Source organism: Halyomorpha halys, unplaced genomic scaffold, assembly GCF_000696795.3.
Source record: "Halyomorpha halys isolate HHAL.00 unplaced genomic scaffold, Hhal_1.1 Scaffold45.1, whole genome shotgun sequence".
In the NCBI taxonomy this organism is placed as follows: domain Eukaryota; kingdom Metazoa; phylum Arthropoda; class Insecta; order Hemiptera; family Pentatomidae; genus Halyomorpha; species Halyomorpha halys.
The window spans coordinates 410,323-427,297 of NW_027113993.1; the positions used below are offsets into that span (position 1 = coordinate 410,323).

Genomic DNA, 16,975 nt, shown 5'->3' on the forward strand with positions numbered 1-16,975 from the left:
CAAAACTTGGGGAGAGATAACTGCCTTTTTTTTCTTCCCGGCTTTTGTACTATAATTAACCCAGTGGCTAACACTTTATATATGTACATTTTACATTTTTGTAACGTTTCGGCCTTTTCTATTGATCATTTTTTAACATTTTTATTTTCATCCCAGTCGCAATATAAAAAACTGTTTTTAAATACAAAACTCTTGGAAGTTTTCGTAATATTTAAAAAAATTATTCTTATTTCAAGCTGGTTTTACTGAGAGTAAAACAGCAACTTAGAAAAAAAAATGTATTTATTTAATGTAATTTACATCTGTACAAAATAATAAATATAATAAGTAAATATGTGGAATGTTTCATTTACACTAGAAAATCTTGGGAAGGAACCACCCCAAGCATTAATTTAAATTAGAAGGTCCCGCAGCCATCTTCTTTTCAGACGCCTCGGAGGATTAACAGTGATTGCTAAGGATGAGAGATTAAGAACTAATGGGTTAGGGTGGGTAAGAACTTTGGAATGCAAAGACGCATATCTCTTATGGGGCAAATCTGCAACGAATGGGATGTTAAGGTCTTTGTGAATGAGTTTATTTGTAACGTAATAAGGTGCATCAAGGATTTTACTTGGAAAATTAAATTGGTATAATGTGGAATATTATTAGACGAGGAAAAAGTGACAATTTACATAGTGTTGTTCTGGAGGTTAATAAAATGACCTCAGTAAAAAAACAGTTGAGAATAAGCATAATTTTGAATAAAATATAACTATTCTTTTCAAAAGTTTTATATTTGGAAATTGTTATTATTATTGTGAGTAGAGTAAATATGAAAATGTTTAAAAGTGGCCAATAGGTCGAGATGTTATAGAATTGTAATGTGTTCACGAGTAGAATAAAACTGTGATAAGTTTTTATTTGAACATAATATATGTTATGATATGATTTAATAAATATATATAATATTCATAGTACTTTCTCACAAAGTACTGCACCCTTAATCCTTCATGAAATGAAATAAAAAATAGTTTATTATTCAGGACTAACAATTACAAAGGTAATTTTAATTTCATAGTAACATATATTGGCATATCAAATTATACCTTATATTCAGAGAAGAAGAAAATAAATAAATAAAAAAACGAACTGACTAAATACATAAAAACCAAAATAAAAAATTAGTTACAAAATATTTGTACTATTATAATATTGTATTAGATTGGCGAAGTAAAAGGTAGTTAAATAAAAGGGTTTTAAACGAGAGAATGGTCGGTACATGACGTATGTTAGAGGGAATGGAGTTCCAGAGATATGCAGCTTTGATAAAAATGATTTATCAAACACAGTAGTTCAGTGAGGGTGGAGGGTAGATGTCAGATAATTGGGACCTGGAAGTACGGGATTGGACTGAGAATTGGAATAACCTTCATAACATTCATTGGGATAAATATGAACAAAAGGTGTTTTTTATTTCAACAATGCTACCAACTTTATAAATAATGAAACAAATATGAAAATTTTGAAAGAAAAAGTGCTTATAAAGGATCTTAAAAAAACAACCTTAAAAAAAATAAATAAAAAAAATTTGATAACGAATGCCCTTCTTCAGTAACAACTTTAATTAATGAACTAAAGAGTAAGACTAAAAAATGTAAGAGGTGAAGAGATAAAGGATATTAAGTAACAACAAGATAAACAGTGCAAAGGATAAACTCTAATCTTAAGTGCCTCAGTTGTGAAAAGGGAAAGTGTTGATAAAATAATTCTTTAAAAATTATAGTAATATCATTTTAATTTATTATATTCAATAGTGAAATTTTACAACGGATGTGTGACAAATAGGAGAAAACTTTAAAATTCAAAAAATATAATAAAGAAATTATAAAGTAATAAAAAATAATTTTCATATCATCTTAGGGGAAATAATTATAAATTAATTTATAACATTATTTTAATAAGGGAGCAGGGTGCCTCAGTGGTAAAGCATTGTGCTACTAACTCCAAGGAACGGGTTCGAATCTGGCTGTGGCAGATAATTATTTATTTGTAGCCGAGAGTCATAACTTTAATTAGGGAAAAATCTTTTTTTTTATCTTTGATAATCTTTTATTTATTGATAGATATTACAATCTGCCACACAGTTGTGGACAATAGGTAATAGTGATGAATGATCTCATACATACTAAAATAAAATAAATTAAATTAATTAATTATATTATTTCAAATTTTTTTTTTGAGACAAGGTAATTATTTATTAAATAAATCAAAAATTAGTATCCAATTCTGTCTCAACACTTTATTTTTCACTCGTCCAACGTTTCGGCCATTCTAGCCATCTTCGAGGACATCTTCAATACAAACTCTTCCTCACATTAATTTAAAATTTCTTTTGCAGGCTATTCTGCCCAGGTCATTTTCTTTATTATAAGTTCAAAACTTATTTATTAATAAATTAAATGTTAATGTTTTTAAATTTTAAATAAATAGGTTTTGAACTTATAATAAAGAAAATGACCTGGGCAGAATAACCTGCAAAAGAAATTTTAAATTAATGTGAGGAAGACTTTGTATTGAAGATGTTCTTGAAGATGGCTAGAATGGCCGAAACGTTGGACTAGTGAAAAATAAAGTGTTGAGACAGAATTGGATACTAATGTTTGATTTATTTAATAAATTAATTAATTAAAAAAAAACTCTCTTAAAATATATACAAACAGAAGAATAAACAAAATGAACATAATCAAACTATCTGTATGAACAATAAATAAAATAACATAATGATTAAATAATATAGTCTCTAGTCACATTTACACTCTAATAGGGAAAAATCTAGCGGTTGAGTGTGATTCTGACCAAATTACCTGCTTGAACAACCGTTGGTAGGTAATTTAGTAAATCAGTAGTTCCTTGCAAAATACTGAACCCTGACTCCCCTTGCAGCAGTACAGGTTAATTTTTTTATATTATAATGCATAATTATAGTCAATTGTTGGGTATGAGAGGCTGAAATGTCAAAATGCATATCAATTTTAAAATTGACAAAATTACTGCCATTTTCCCACAATATACTTGTGTTTATAATTCGACATAACTTGTGAATGAATGACGAATATGAAAAAATGACAAATCCCCAAAAAATATTTCAGTGTCATTCATTCACCGTGACATTTACCTAATTTTTTTATTTCAATGACTGAATATTTCCATGTATGATTTACATAAAAATTTAAACATGCGTCCAAATGTTAATTAATGAATTTTTAAAAATAATTATTACGGATTCTAATTTTCTTAAATAGTTGTAATCGGATTGAGACTTTCTGGAAAAATTATCCATTTATTAATAAGTCATAAAAATAAAGTAATGATGGTAATCCTTAAGTCGAAGCTATAACATGTTTTTCAAGTCATGCCACTCAGTCCTTTGCTTTAATAGAAGCATATCTGACAAATAGATAAGATATATAGCATGTAGTGTATGCAGCCATTAATACTTAGGCAGCACTCACAATAAAATTTACGCTGGACATTTCAAAAGAAATATTCATGGTGCAAACGGAGCAAAATAGACCAGGAAATGAAAAGATCGAGTACTATCAATAAAGTTCTTTGTTACTCTTGCCCTCGATGCCTCATACAATTTGTCACGTAGACTATAAAACCACTTATTACTATCATATCACTTCATATTTTAAAAGTAGAAAAGTCAGATAATATGATGACATTTAAACCTCAATAGGAATTATTTAATATCAGAGAAGTTGTTTTCTTATAACTGAATTTTAAACCGAGATTAAATAAATACAAGGTAAAAAGTTTAATAATCTTAATTTTTTCAATTTAATTTACTCCTCCAAATTTAATACAAGAATCGCAATGATGCCAATCTTAAATCTTCTCTTATCCACTACTGTGAAGTGAACAATCGGTATGATTATTACAATCGAAAAATATATGTGGAATCGCATAAGTCGGACCAACATCATATATTAGAAATGTTTTTGGTTTTTTCTTTTACTGATTTACCTACTTGATTTATCTATGATTATGAAAGTAAGCCTATAATATATAAAGCGCCTGAAATTGCAAAATGGCGTGAAACCCTCCACTCATGCCCTGTGAGGTAGCCTTACTTGTCTGACTTTTCAAACAGACAATTATAGCGAGTAGGTTGGTCGATCTATGACTTGTCACAATCTCACAAGAGATCATAACACAAAAAAAAGCAATCCTTCCCGGCCAGACTGAATATAGAAATATTTGCTTAAAACTGAAAGAGGAAACTTAAGATTTAATCGATCAATATTTAAAAAGCGCCTGAAATAGAAAAATGGCGTGAAACCTCCAGTCCACGATTTTTCGATTTAGTAATATAAAAACATATTTCAGTGAAATCAGTGATCCCACATCTGTGGATTCCACTTTATTTTCTTAACAAATTTGGCGCTTACGATAGGAATAGATAAAATACTAGTTACAATGATTACGTAATTTAACATATAATAAGTAAGAAGAAATTAAAAACAAAATAAGTTAAACATTTACAACAAGTCAACCACAGAATTTTTTTCCTCTTGTCTATAACAAGAGCTGTGTTACAAAGCTCTAATTATTGCCATACCTACAAGAAAAAATAAAATATGAGAACCTCCTTTTTGAGTTCTTTTAATGATGAACAAGTTTACCGCATCATATATATAGTTTTTCGATATTTAAGTTTCCAAAGCGATAATCTGGATTCATTGAGTAATTTTTTAATATCGAATTTTCCAGGTAATATATTTCAGCAAAGTTAATATAAATTAATTTATTTGAAGTTTTAAATTTTTATCAATCCGTACGAAGGATCCACGTTTGATTATTCGCGACAATCGCTGATGAGCTTGTCAACCGCAATACTTTGTCACGCTGAACGGAGGCCTTCGACCCGGCCTGAAGTAGCGTTGTGTATCCACTTACACTACAATAAATTTTATTTTTAATAACAAAGTTTTTTTAAAATATCACTAGTTAACTTTTAGTAACAACAAGGCGTTTGGTCAATCAATAAGTATATGATAGTTTTGTATTTTGTTGAATACAATTATTATTTTTTACTGTAAACAATTTTTTTTGTAGTATTGTTTTTTTTTTAATTTAAAAGAGTAATACAGTTTGCCCTAATATGAAAAAAAAAAATATTTTAACCATAATATTGGTTTTCAAAATGAATATTGTGAATAATATTGATTTCCCCTTTTATAAAAGGGAATAAAGAAAAACAAATAAAAAAAAAAAGTATAAAATAATCCCATAAATTGTATACATAAAAATATATTTTAATAATATGACTGTGATGAAGAGGATTATTTTTAAAAAAATATCATTTAGAATTAGAACCGAAACATTACAAATATAGGAAATATACGTATAAATATTCATGAAATGAAACTGTTATAAAAATGTTTATTATTATATAGTGTTATGATAAAACATTGTGGATTTAATGTGATACAAAAAGTTTTTTCTCAAGTAATATTTTTTACTTTTATATATACATTACCTTTATATTGAATATATATATTTATTACTTTTTATATTTATCGATTCCTTTTATTATATTTGGTATCTTTTTATAATTATTAATTTTATATTTATTAATTTTAGTTTAATATACTTATTTATTTTATTTTAATCTTTGTATGCATGTATTAGAGTGTTTTTTTAAAAATATTAATAGATAGTAAATGTGGTCGATCATCTTGGATTTTATGTATGTATATATTTGTTTACTATATTTGGAATATTTAATTAATTTTTATAATTTTGACTTTTATGTTTTATGAATTTACTTTTATGTTTGATGGAAAAATGAGAGAATTTTTTTAGAATTGAAATAAAGGAAAAATTAAACACATTTAAAGAACCATATAAAACCAAGACAAAAAAATTAAAATGTGTAAGGGAAGAAATAATAAATTGGATAACAAAAATCATGTAGGACTTTAGTACATTGCAAATTTTTATAATGTAACAATTTAAAAAAAATTATCTGTGAAAATTTATATCAATAGTATTAAACAAATTGTGCTTTACTAGTCAAAAGTACGCTATGTGAGGCAACCCAATGAAGTTGGCCACATATTTTTTATAAAGTGTTTTTTCTATCTATTTTGATCGATATGTAAAATGATTATTCCAACGGGAAATAAAATGTTGATTTGAGACAAAAAAAAAAATATTCTATGTGGCCAACGAGTATAATATTGTGGGGAACTTTGATTCCTTCTAGCTTTGGCACTAACAGTTGTTGTTGTTCTGACCTGTGATCTTATAATACTCATTGTATGGAATGAAAGAATGATCAATTGAATCAAAAACCTAAATTTATGCTTAATTCACTATTATTAATATTATTTATTTGTAATACATTAGAAAACTATAACAATCATATAATATCACGTCAAATATTAACACTACACTATAATCACTTCATAAGAATGACTTTTAGATACTTAAATGATGGCCTAAATATTAAATACAATATTTTAATTTTTAAAATAATTAATTATAATTTATTATCGTAAAATAATTTACCAATTGTCAAATATGAGGCGAGAGATGGTTACTCCTTGAGGTCTACCCGTGAACTGAAGTACAAATACACATGGAGGGGAGCACGCGGCGCTAAGACGATATAATCACCCAGTACTATCGATTATTTAAGTTCCGATATTGATAATATTACACTCAAAATGGGGTAATATCTCCTTTGAAGATCGACTAAGAGTCATAAGGGATTTTTGGACGGGTAAATATTCATTAAAACTATCAAATAATTTACAATATTAATCAAAAAGATTAAGAAAATAATCAACCACTTTAATTTCACAAATGTTTTATATGTAATAATAAAAACATATTTTAAAAATATTTAAGGAGTTTTTTTTTTAAATGTCCACCAGTTTATCCACTTTTCGAATATTATAAAAGAAATAATATGAGGAAATCATATGTAGATAATTTATTTTTTAAATTGGAAAGTTTTGATTTTCAACATCTATATGACAAGTGAAAATTTAAATTTTGAAATAAACTGAAAAAGTTTCCGGTATAAAAATTTTAATTGGTCAAAAAACCTTTACTTTTGAAAAGTGGATTCGTTAATGTTTTATGTAAAATTCCTCAATTATTTTATTATATAAGTTGTAGTAAATGCTTATTCGACTTAGCACGTGCATTATTAGAGATTAATCTTAGGTAATTTGAAGTGAAATCATCCTATTCATATCAAATTACCATATTTGGTAGCTCTCCCAACTAAAGAAATTAGGAAAAAACCCAATTTATGAACTTACTTATTCTGACATTCCTAACATTTTAGCCCTATGTTGGTCAATTTTAAACATTTTTACCTTTATCTCAGCCACTATATAGATTACTTTTTAACGTACAACATCTAGAAATACTAAAAAAAAAAATGTGGATTATTTTCTTTTAAAAAAATGATTCAGTTTTTACCAAGTCTACACACGGGAAATCAACATTTTGTGAATTTATTTTGGCAACTTTCATGGAAATTACGACTCCTATGAATACTAATATAAAATAAAAAATACCGCATAATACATTCAACCCGTTTTAATTGAGTGCTAACAGACATCTGTACGTCTGATGGTTCCTGAGATATAGTTATCATAAAATATCGCGAGATAGGCCACCGCCACAAGTATATGTACAAAATTAACCATGAAAATATTTTCATTTTCAAATTTAATCATTGTAAAGTTGAAATTTAGCTTTTCTTTGATAATAAAGGTGTTTTTATATTAACACTACAAATAATTGTACAGAAATTGTAATTGTTGAGATCCCCCGGTTTTGGGGTGGAAATTTTTGGAACTGACCCAAAGGTGCACTAGGGCCGTGTTGCCTTCTGAATTATAGAGACCAGAATTTTGTGAATTTATCTTGGTGAACATCATGAAAACTGCTACTTCTACGAAGATACAGGTTATAAACTACTTTATTTTACATTAAATTAGCTTTAATTTGAGTGCTTATAGACATTTGTACGTCTGATGGTTTTTGAAAGGTATATCTCGGAAACTATTGAACGTGTTGAACAATTCTATTAGGGATCATAGTAAAGCCAATTTATTTATGCTCCTTACTTTGTCACAAATAAAATCATACATAAAGAACTTAATGTTCCCTATGTAACCGATCTAGCCCGAACCAGATATCACTCCTTCCATTATAAACTCTCTAACCACTCAAACCCCCTAGTTTCCAATCTTGCATCCTCTTCCATTCCTGACAATCCTCCGAGGCACCTGAAAAGAAGATGGCCACGAGACCAGCTAATGTAAAATGTCATTAGAGTGCTACCAATGGGTAGTTTCTCTACACGCCTGTAACACTCCAATTTAACTTAGATCAGATTTACTAAATGTATTATAATGTACAATTGTAAATAGCAATAAATAAATATTAAAAAAAAAAAGATGTTTTATTAGGATTTCTATAGTTGAAGGTAGTTTTAAAGATATAGAAAGCATTATTTTTGTCTATTTATTTTATCTTATTTTCTTTTAACTATAACGTTGTTTATAGTTATAGGTCTTTTTGTACGAGACTATACCCCTCCATAATTCAAAACATAAATTTAACGGTTTTATAAACCGTGTAATGCCCACCAGACCGATCTGACATTAAATAAATAAATAATAAAAATATGGAGCTCGGAATGACTTATTTTTTTTATGTTTTGAAAGAGAGACTTTTTTTCCACTAACTATGGTTGGCAGAGTCATGAATTTTGACTCTTAACTGCTTATAGTTTTCATTAAAATAATAAAAAATTAGGGTAAAATAACTGATTTTTTTCCTCCTGACTCTTGGAATATTTAGACCGCCAAAGAGAGGTCTTGCTGGATGAGTATTTTTCGGCGAAATTGTCTGGGCTTTCGTTGAGGAATTGTGAGGGTCAATTCCCGAATGGGTCCATTGATATTTTATTTCATAGTTGTCCCACGAAAAGAATCCAAGCAATCCCAACTACCTAGTTGGGTATACAAACCTTTGAGATTGACGTAAGCACAGCAGATGTACCATTAATTATTACTATAATAGATAAACCATTAATTACGGTGTGTAAGAAAATAATATTAATATTTAGGATATCTTGTAACCAAAATACAATCTCCAAATAATAATGGGCTCAGTTTTTCCAATTACAAAATATTATGTTATCGTGCATATCGATAATTTAATATCATTATGGCAATACTTACTTTTCCTTTTGAGTTATCTATAAAAAATGGATACTATGATAATAGATAATAATTAGTAATTGGAAAATAAATTAATCATAATTACCCTTTATATTTATTACATTTAAGTTAGACGAAATGTAATAAATTAAACAACAAAATTTCGTGCTTGACGAACGATGCTGAGGTGAAATTCCTATGATTCATCGACTGATTTATGTCAGACGCTTATTTTTAAGAGGGGTTGATCAAGAAAGAGGACATTCAAAACGGGACCGCTACTTTTTTATTTATTTTGAACGTCTATTTTTACGAGGCTGAATGAGCACTGTAACAGACTTAATCTCTCAAGAAGAGTTTGGCAAGTTATCAAGAAGTTGTATCTCAGTGTTTTTTTGTAGGGGTGTGTGGGATTAATTTTATCTAACTTTTGTTAAATATTCTTTTTCAAAATAGACTGTAACCTCATGTAACGGACACCTCTCACCAACGGAGATCTCTCCCAACAAATTTCAAACGTCATGGTCTGAGAAATAGGGAATTTCTACCTCTATGCGATGGATACCCCTCTAACGGGTATCCAGAAATTCGTCACCGAGATATAAATATACCCCTCTAAACAGATTGTTACAAAATGTTGAAAATTATAAAATCATATTTAATCTAAAAAAGAAATTATCTTGAAGTAATTCCGTTATCAACAACAAAGAAATTATTCATTTTTATTTTAATAAGTAGTATTTTTAGTCTAATGAAGGATTTCAATTGTTTTTTTTATTTAATTGTACCAATATCATTATATTTTTCTATTAATTTTACTTTCCTCTTTTATTAAGAAGCATTATTCTTATCTATTTATTTAATTTTTTTTTCTTCTTTTTAATAATAACATTGTTTATAGTTAGGGGTGTCTTTTATACGAGACTATACCCCCCCCCCATAATCAACTGTTAAAAAAAATATATATATAATATAACGGTTATATCAACCCTGTAAGGCCCACCAGGCCGATCTGGTATAAAATAAAATATATATAAGGATTTATGCTCAAGAGTAAATAAAAGTTTTGATCGGGTACGATTTTAAAAATTTTCCATTTCTGGCCATGAATCCAAACTAAAATTCTTAAAATTGTCCTCAACGGGTTTATATATGTATGGCTTTATATATGTATGGAGAGTTTTTTTTTTAGTATTATTTATTTTTTTTATTTTATTATTTATTTTTTTCTTTATTTTTTTATTTATTTTTTATTTATTTATTTATTTTTTTATTTTAGTATGTATGAGATCATTCATCACTATTACCTATTGCCCACAACTGTTTGGCAGATTGTAATATCTATCAATAAATAAATCTATCTAAATATGTATGATTCTGTTCTATATGATTTACTTTGATTTGATTTTGAAAAAGTACTTTGTTGATTTGATTGATTTGTTTTAATTTTCTTAATTTCAATTTTTCACTTACTTCACTATTATTATGCATCCATATATGATGCTCACAGTTCATTTGAAATGTGCGTATATTATTTTATCTTTACTATTATCCAGTTTACTTCATATTCATTTATTATTTTTTTTTTTAATTTGGTTCACCCAAATTAGTAAACTTGTTTTTATTCATGCGTGCATGTATTCAATTTCGAAAAGAAAATACGCTTCAAACCGGACACCCCTCGACAACGGACAAATCCGTAGGATCATACTTTTAGTTGCCTCCTTATAATTGTAAAATATAAAAGATGATTACTATGAAGCTTGATCAATCTTACTACCAGTGATCCATGTACCCTTGTCTATATAGATGGCATCTGATCTGTCTTCAAGAAGGGTATTTGTCGATGAAAGGTCACACCAGAGAGGCATTCGTAATCCGGTCTTCATCAACCAGGAAGGTAGTACAGTATCTCCTATTTCCTCTTCCCATTTTAATCAATGGATCAAATTACGCAGTAGTAAATTATAATAATATTTAAATGGTAGCAATAAATCTTTAACCTAAGGATTCCTAGTATTAACGAGAATACCAATATAGGAAAACGCTCATTCTCGCGTTCAACTGCCAGGTTTTTGCTCTAATTAAGGACACCCACTTTATGGAGGATGGGTGTGTTCCCGGGCTCTCGAACCCACAGGGTTGACTCAAGGCAACAGTAACAGAATAAATAATTATCTACCACAGCCGGATTAGAACCCGGATCCGGGAGTTAGTAACAGCGCCTTATTCACTGTGCTATCCAGTTCCTTAATTAATAAGCATCATAAAAAAAAAAATATATTTGTAAGCATACTTAATACATATGCATGTACTTACTCAAAATACAAATATCAAAATAGTATCTCGACAGACTCCAGGAAACTGTTTGATCAGTCAAATGTCAGTATTTTTATCCTGAAACAAAGTTGAAAAGACGATTATAAACCGTGCTTCATTAAATTACATTTATTGAATAATAGTTTTATGTGCATAATATTAAAAGTATAATAACGTCTGTAAACAACATATTCAGACGTGTCAATATATATTTATAATGCCATGTGTATGCATTTTAATGCATTAAAAAATATACGGTTTTGACTAGTCCTTAAAATTACAAATATTCTCTAATTATTTTCTTCGTTCTTACATTTACTAATGACAATATGAAGTGTTAAGGAAAATATATAAATATACATACGTACTTACAGTCACATTTTGAATATGTTTTTAGATGTATTGATAAATATATGCAATTTGACCATGCACACTATTTCGAAAAAAACAACAAAACTAATGATATTTTCCAACCGCGGCTATTGAGCGGACTTTAGTTATCGTGTTCATATTATTTTGCTATTTTGTAACTTGTATTGTTATTGTTTCTTTCTTTTTTTTATAGCTGTAACATTTCCTTATCATTATTATTTTATCATTTTAATTATTATTATTATTTTTTCCTGTTCACATAGTATGAATGAATAGTTATTAGATCTCTAATACTTATTGCCTTTGATTGTATCATAATAAATGAATTATAATAAAACTTACTTGTCTACTATTGATTTTGGGAATTTTATCGTTTGCATCTCGTTTTCAAACATCTTATTTTATTATGAGCGATCGACAATGGTCAATAAATGTAAATCGTGTCGTTCTTTATCAAGAGAAATAATGATATTTATATATTCATCCATATATTCTGCAAGATACATTTTTCTTTTGCTATGCAACAGTGACCATTATTTGACACGAAATCTTCTGTTTTTGAGTGGTTTTAACAGAAGTTGGAATACTGATTTCTGGTGCAACGGTTTGTAAAAAAATTCAATTTAAAATTGAGGAAATATTGAATAGTGATAATCCGTTTTTTCATTACAACAAAGTGTTGTATATTTTTCGACAATGTTTTGATTAAGATCATTAAGATCATATCTAGATAGAACCAAACAGGCAGAGATTGAAGACCAATCAGGGAATGATTTGGCATAGGAGACTGATCGTCAAACCATTCAGTCCATAGATTCAATATTGGATATAGATTTTTACGTCATGAGCTACTAAAGTAGCCACTTATGGAAGAAGGGAACAAACACTTTAGTTATCAACATTTATGATCAATAATTGTATTACATGTTCAATGACAAATTTTAGAACAGTGGTAAAAATACTGGTATGTAGGAATTAAAAAGAAATTCAGGTATTCAAAACAATTTCATCTCATTCACTTAGCATAAATTTAATATTATGAACAATTTTGTAATGGGATTCATTTTAAATATTGATTAAAATGATTTAGGAAAAATCCTTAGGACCACATTGTTTAAACAAAACTACACAATAATAATTTATTTTTTTTTCAGTTTTATATATATATATATATATATAAACAGTTTTCTATACAGAAGATCAGTTTTATAATATATATTTCATATTTTAGCAACGTTTCGGCCCTTTTTTAATTTTTTCGTGGGGCTTTTCAACTTATTTTTAATCTTTATTATGTTATTAACGCGTGTGGATTGTTGTAACGTACAATTAAAATATTTAAACTATTTTAAATTTTCAATAATTTTGAAGTTCATTTTAATTATTAGACTATATTGAGATATATTTGACCAAACAAGAACAAAAGGAAAATAAATCGATTGTAATTTATGTTTTTGAACCGAAAAGAAAATGATAATATTTTTATTTTAAAAGACATCGTCCACTAATGTGGTGACCCTTAACCTCACTTGATTTCTTTTAAAATCTTAAGTAATTGTTAATTTTAAATTAATATGCAATTGAAGTATTATTTTATACAATTTTAAATTTCATTATTTTCAAATTCACTTTGAATTTTTAGACTATATTGAGATATATTTGACCAAACAAAAATAGAAGGGAACTGGATCAATTGTAGTTTATGTTTTTAAAGTAAGATTATCATGTATCATCGCGATCATGTAAATGAACAACAAATCCATGAATATTGATAGTTTTTTTTTAATAATCGATCTTGGACAATATTGTATCTATGTATTAAACTTCCTTGATTTTTATATGAAACCAAAAAGAAAAAAAAATATTTTTTTTTAAATAACAGGAAGATGGTTCGGGAACGGTCAAAGAAAAAACTTATTTAATTTTGGCTCATATTAAATAGTTTTAGGACTATTTGAGATTTTACATAAAGAATTTTCCATTAATGTGGTTTTTCCATGACCTCATTTTCTTTCAAAATATTTTTCCACTCCTGTCATTTCAAGACCTTGCCCTTCCCTGATGCCATGTTTTACCAAACTTTCCTCCATCTCATTCATTTTATTTTGTCTTTCTTTTTTCCTTCTTCCTTCTATAATTATATTTGGTAGTCTTTCTACCAGAGTTTTTTTTCTTCTATGTGTGAAAGTATGTTATTTTTACCTCTATCAGCTCTTGTATTTTTTATTTTTTGTTCTACCACGACCTGGATGTTCGCGCCGCTCTTTTCTAAAAAATCATTTCCGTGTAATAGCCTTTTGTGGAGTCTAGCATAATGATTAATGGTTCCGATGCATATGTCGTTTTAGTCTCAAATACAAATAAGTATTATTGAAATAATAAATAATGTTAAAATAGATTTCTTAAATAAAACAATATAAATATTTTTAGAACGAATTTCTGGGGCGAACTAATTTCAAGATGACTTGAAGAAAATGGGATATTGATGAGAAATTGAATTCTGAAAATAATTATTTGATTTTCGTTACTACGTTCGTGCACAAATCGATTAGAAAATCATCAACATTTTTTTTTTAAATTATGTTTCTATTAGAATAGTACATTGAAAAAAAATTAATATCTCTTTGTATTATAAACTCTAAACTTAAGTGCCCTATCGAAAAACTAGAACGGATTTGAAAGTCGAATGGATCACTATAAGACACTTTAATTATCAACCAAATTTCATTTCGAATTCTCTAGCAAAGAAACGGGGTGTCAATCGAATCTTAAACACGTTGTTCAAAAGATTTCGAAGTACCACAGTAGTCAGCATGTACTTCATTCTTTTATTTACTAATATGTATAATATTTAATTATTAAATGTTAACGCACAGGAGTGAATTTCAATAAGAGTTACAAAAAACAGGACAGAAATGATGATCATACAGTGAAATCTCGGTTTATTACCGAAAACTTACTGGTTATCTCTCTATTAAAGTTTATTGATATTGTCTTATTACAGATAAATACATTGTCATAAATAATCGTAATTGTTTCAATTTTAGTTGAGATATGGTAAACGAGTTCTGTGTTGGACTTTGTACCAAAACCGATCAGAAAAACGTGATTGGAAACGGCAAGGTATTGTATTATTTGTTATTTAAAGATGTAATAAATAATTAATCCAATTGATAATTCATTGTGAATCAATTCGCAACGCTTTATTTTTCATTGAAAATACACAAAAAAAAAAAAACATCAATGAGCTTAAGAAATTAAATAAAATACTCAATGAATAATAAATTTATCAACACCCAATCCACATTAATCTTTCAATAAAACCAACTAAGAATTTTCTTTAAATAATTCCGAAAAATTTAACTGATAAAGTTATTTATTTGCACATTGCGATTACATTAAGCAATAGATTTGTCAATACGAATAAGATATCCTTAATCTTCGCAATGTGTATTAAGATGTTTTTAGTAAAGGGCATTAAAGTTTTGACAATAATCCAATCAATAGTAATTATTTTCTAAAGGTTAAGGCTATATTAAGAATTCTTAATTTTATCTAAAGTTGCAAGGGATTTTTTTTTTATAATTATTTCTTCATCACAATCTAAAATAGACAATATCAGATATATTTGAAAAAATTTAGTTTTTATTTTCTATTATAAATACTTCTTTACCGTTTACCTTTTATAAAAGTCATAATTAATTAATGAAATTAAATCTGTACCGCTACAACCCATAAAGGGTCAGGGGTTGAGTACCCAATTTAAGAGGCTGGTTGGACCCCAGGAGGGCTCCAAGAACCCACAGGAGGTGATTACGGCTACAGTGTAACAGAAAACAATTTTCTGCCCAGCCGGATTCAAACTTGGTTTCTTACAGTTAGTAACCACGCGCTTTACCCCGTAGCCACAGCGCTACCCATAATTATATTTTATTATTTTTTTTTAAAAAAGAGCCCTCTAGAGCTAGAGTAATATCCTTAAAGTACCAGTAACAATTTATTGGATTAAATAATCTCTCAGTTAATTTCTATGAAACATTGAGACATTGATTTCTTGAAATTCAATATCTTGAGAATATTTTCCAGAGTGGTCCTTCAATGTGGGAATTTATAATTATTTTTTATTAAAAATAAAAAAAAATAATTTTCAATTACTTCAATCGAAATTAATAAAGCAGAACATAAGAATGGACACTATATGTGGATTTAATATTACTATTTTAGTTTCACCTTTTATATAGTCTTAGTTTAATATTTTATTTTACCTTAATTAAATTTACTAGTGACATTATCAATAATTAGTGATTCTTCTATAAAGGATACTCATGGACATGATAACTTTGTCCGTTATACGAGAGTTTCCTTTAAGAAGTGCTTAATGCAAAAATAAAATAACGATGAAATGATAGAATTATTTATACATTGTCCCTTAAGCTAATGGAACTGGGAGGCAGTATTCTTTCTAATGCACATTAAAAAAATTAATTGATTTTGCCAGCACTTCAAAATTTTTTTCATGTCTTTCCCATTCATTTGCCATTATAACAGTTAGATTAGTTTCTGTATTTTAAATATTGAATCTCATCTATATCATATAAATAAAGGAAAGCTGTTAAGAACTATTCCATTGTGTTCAGAGAGCATAAGAAATTCTTGAAGATTAGTGATAGGATAACAATAAAGATTTCACAATCATAAACAGTTCTCTTGAAAAATTTAAGTATCGGGTTTCCCCTAACGGAAAGGCTGGAGTTTTTAAACATGACTATGAGGATAAATGGCTTTTATCTTGCCAATCTTTAAATATTACAGACGAGACTGTTTTCATCGCCAATGGTAACGAAAAGAAAACTAGAACGGAGCATCTATTGACACCTTTCTTTATTCTATAGTAACTCAAGATACTTTATAATACCGACCCCGATTCTATTTAGTTTTATGAATAGAGCCCATTATGTCAATTGAAATTGTAATTCTTTAACCAAATTTATCATTGAAAAGATAGATTTGATCGTGAGAGTATATAATTAAATAAAGTATATGTG

General features: G+C 27.8%; 1 protein-coding gene across 3 annotated transcripts in view; it reads right to left on the minus strand.

Moving 5' to 3' along the window:
- The window catches only part of LOC106689194 (facilitated trehalose transporter Tret1), a 127,940-nt gene that overhangs the window by 40,260 nt on the left and 70,705 nt on the right, over positions 1-16,975 (minus strand). For 2 of the 3 annotated variants that reach the window (XM_067051233.1, XM_067051234.1), the window contains exon 2: positions 11,559-11,636. The gene's annotated coding sequence lies outside the window, so the exon portion shown is untranslated. Of the gene's footprint in view, positions 1-6,561; positions 6,684-11,558; positions 11,637-16,975 lie in introns of those variants that run through there. The other variant, XM_014434081.2, reaches the window with a different exon arrangement.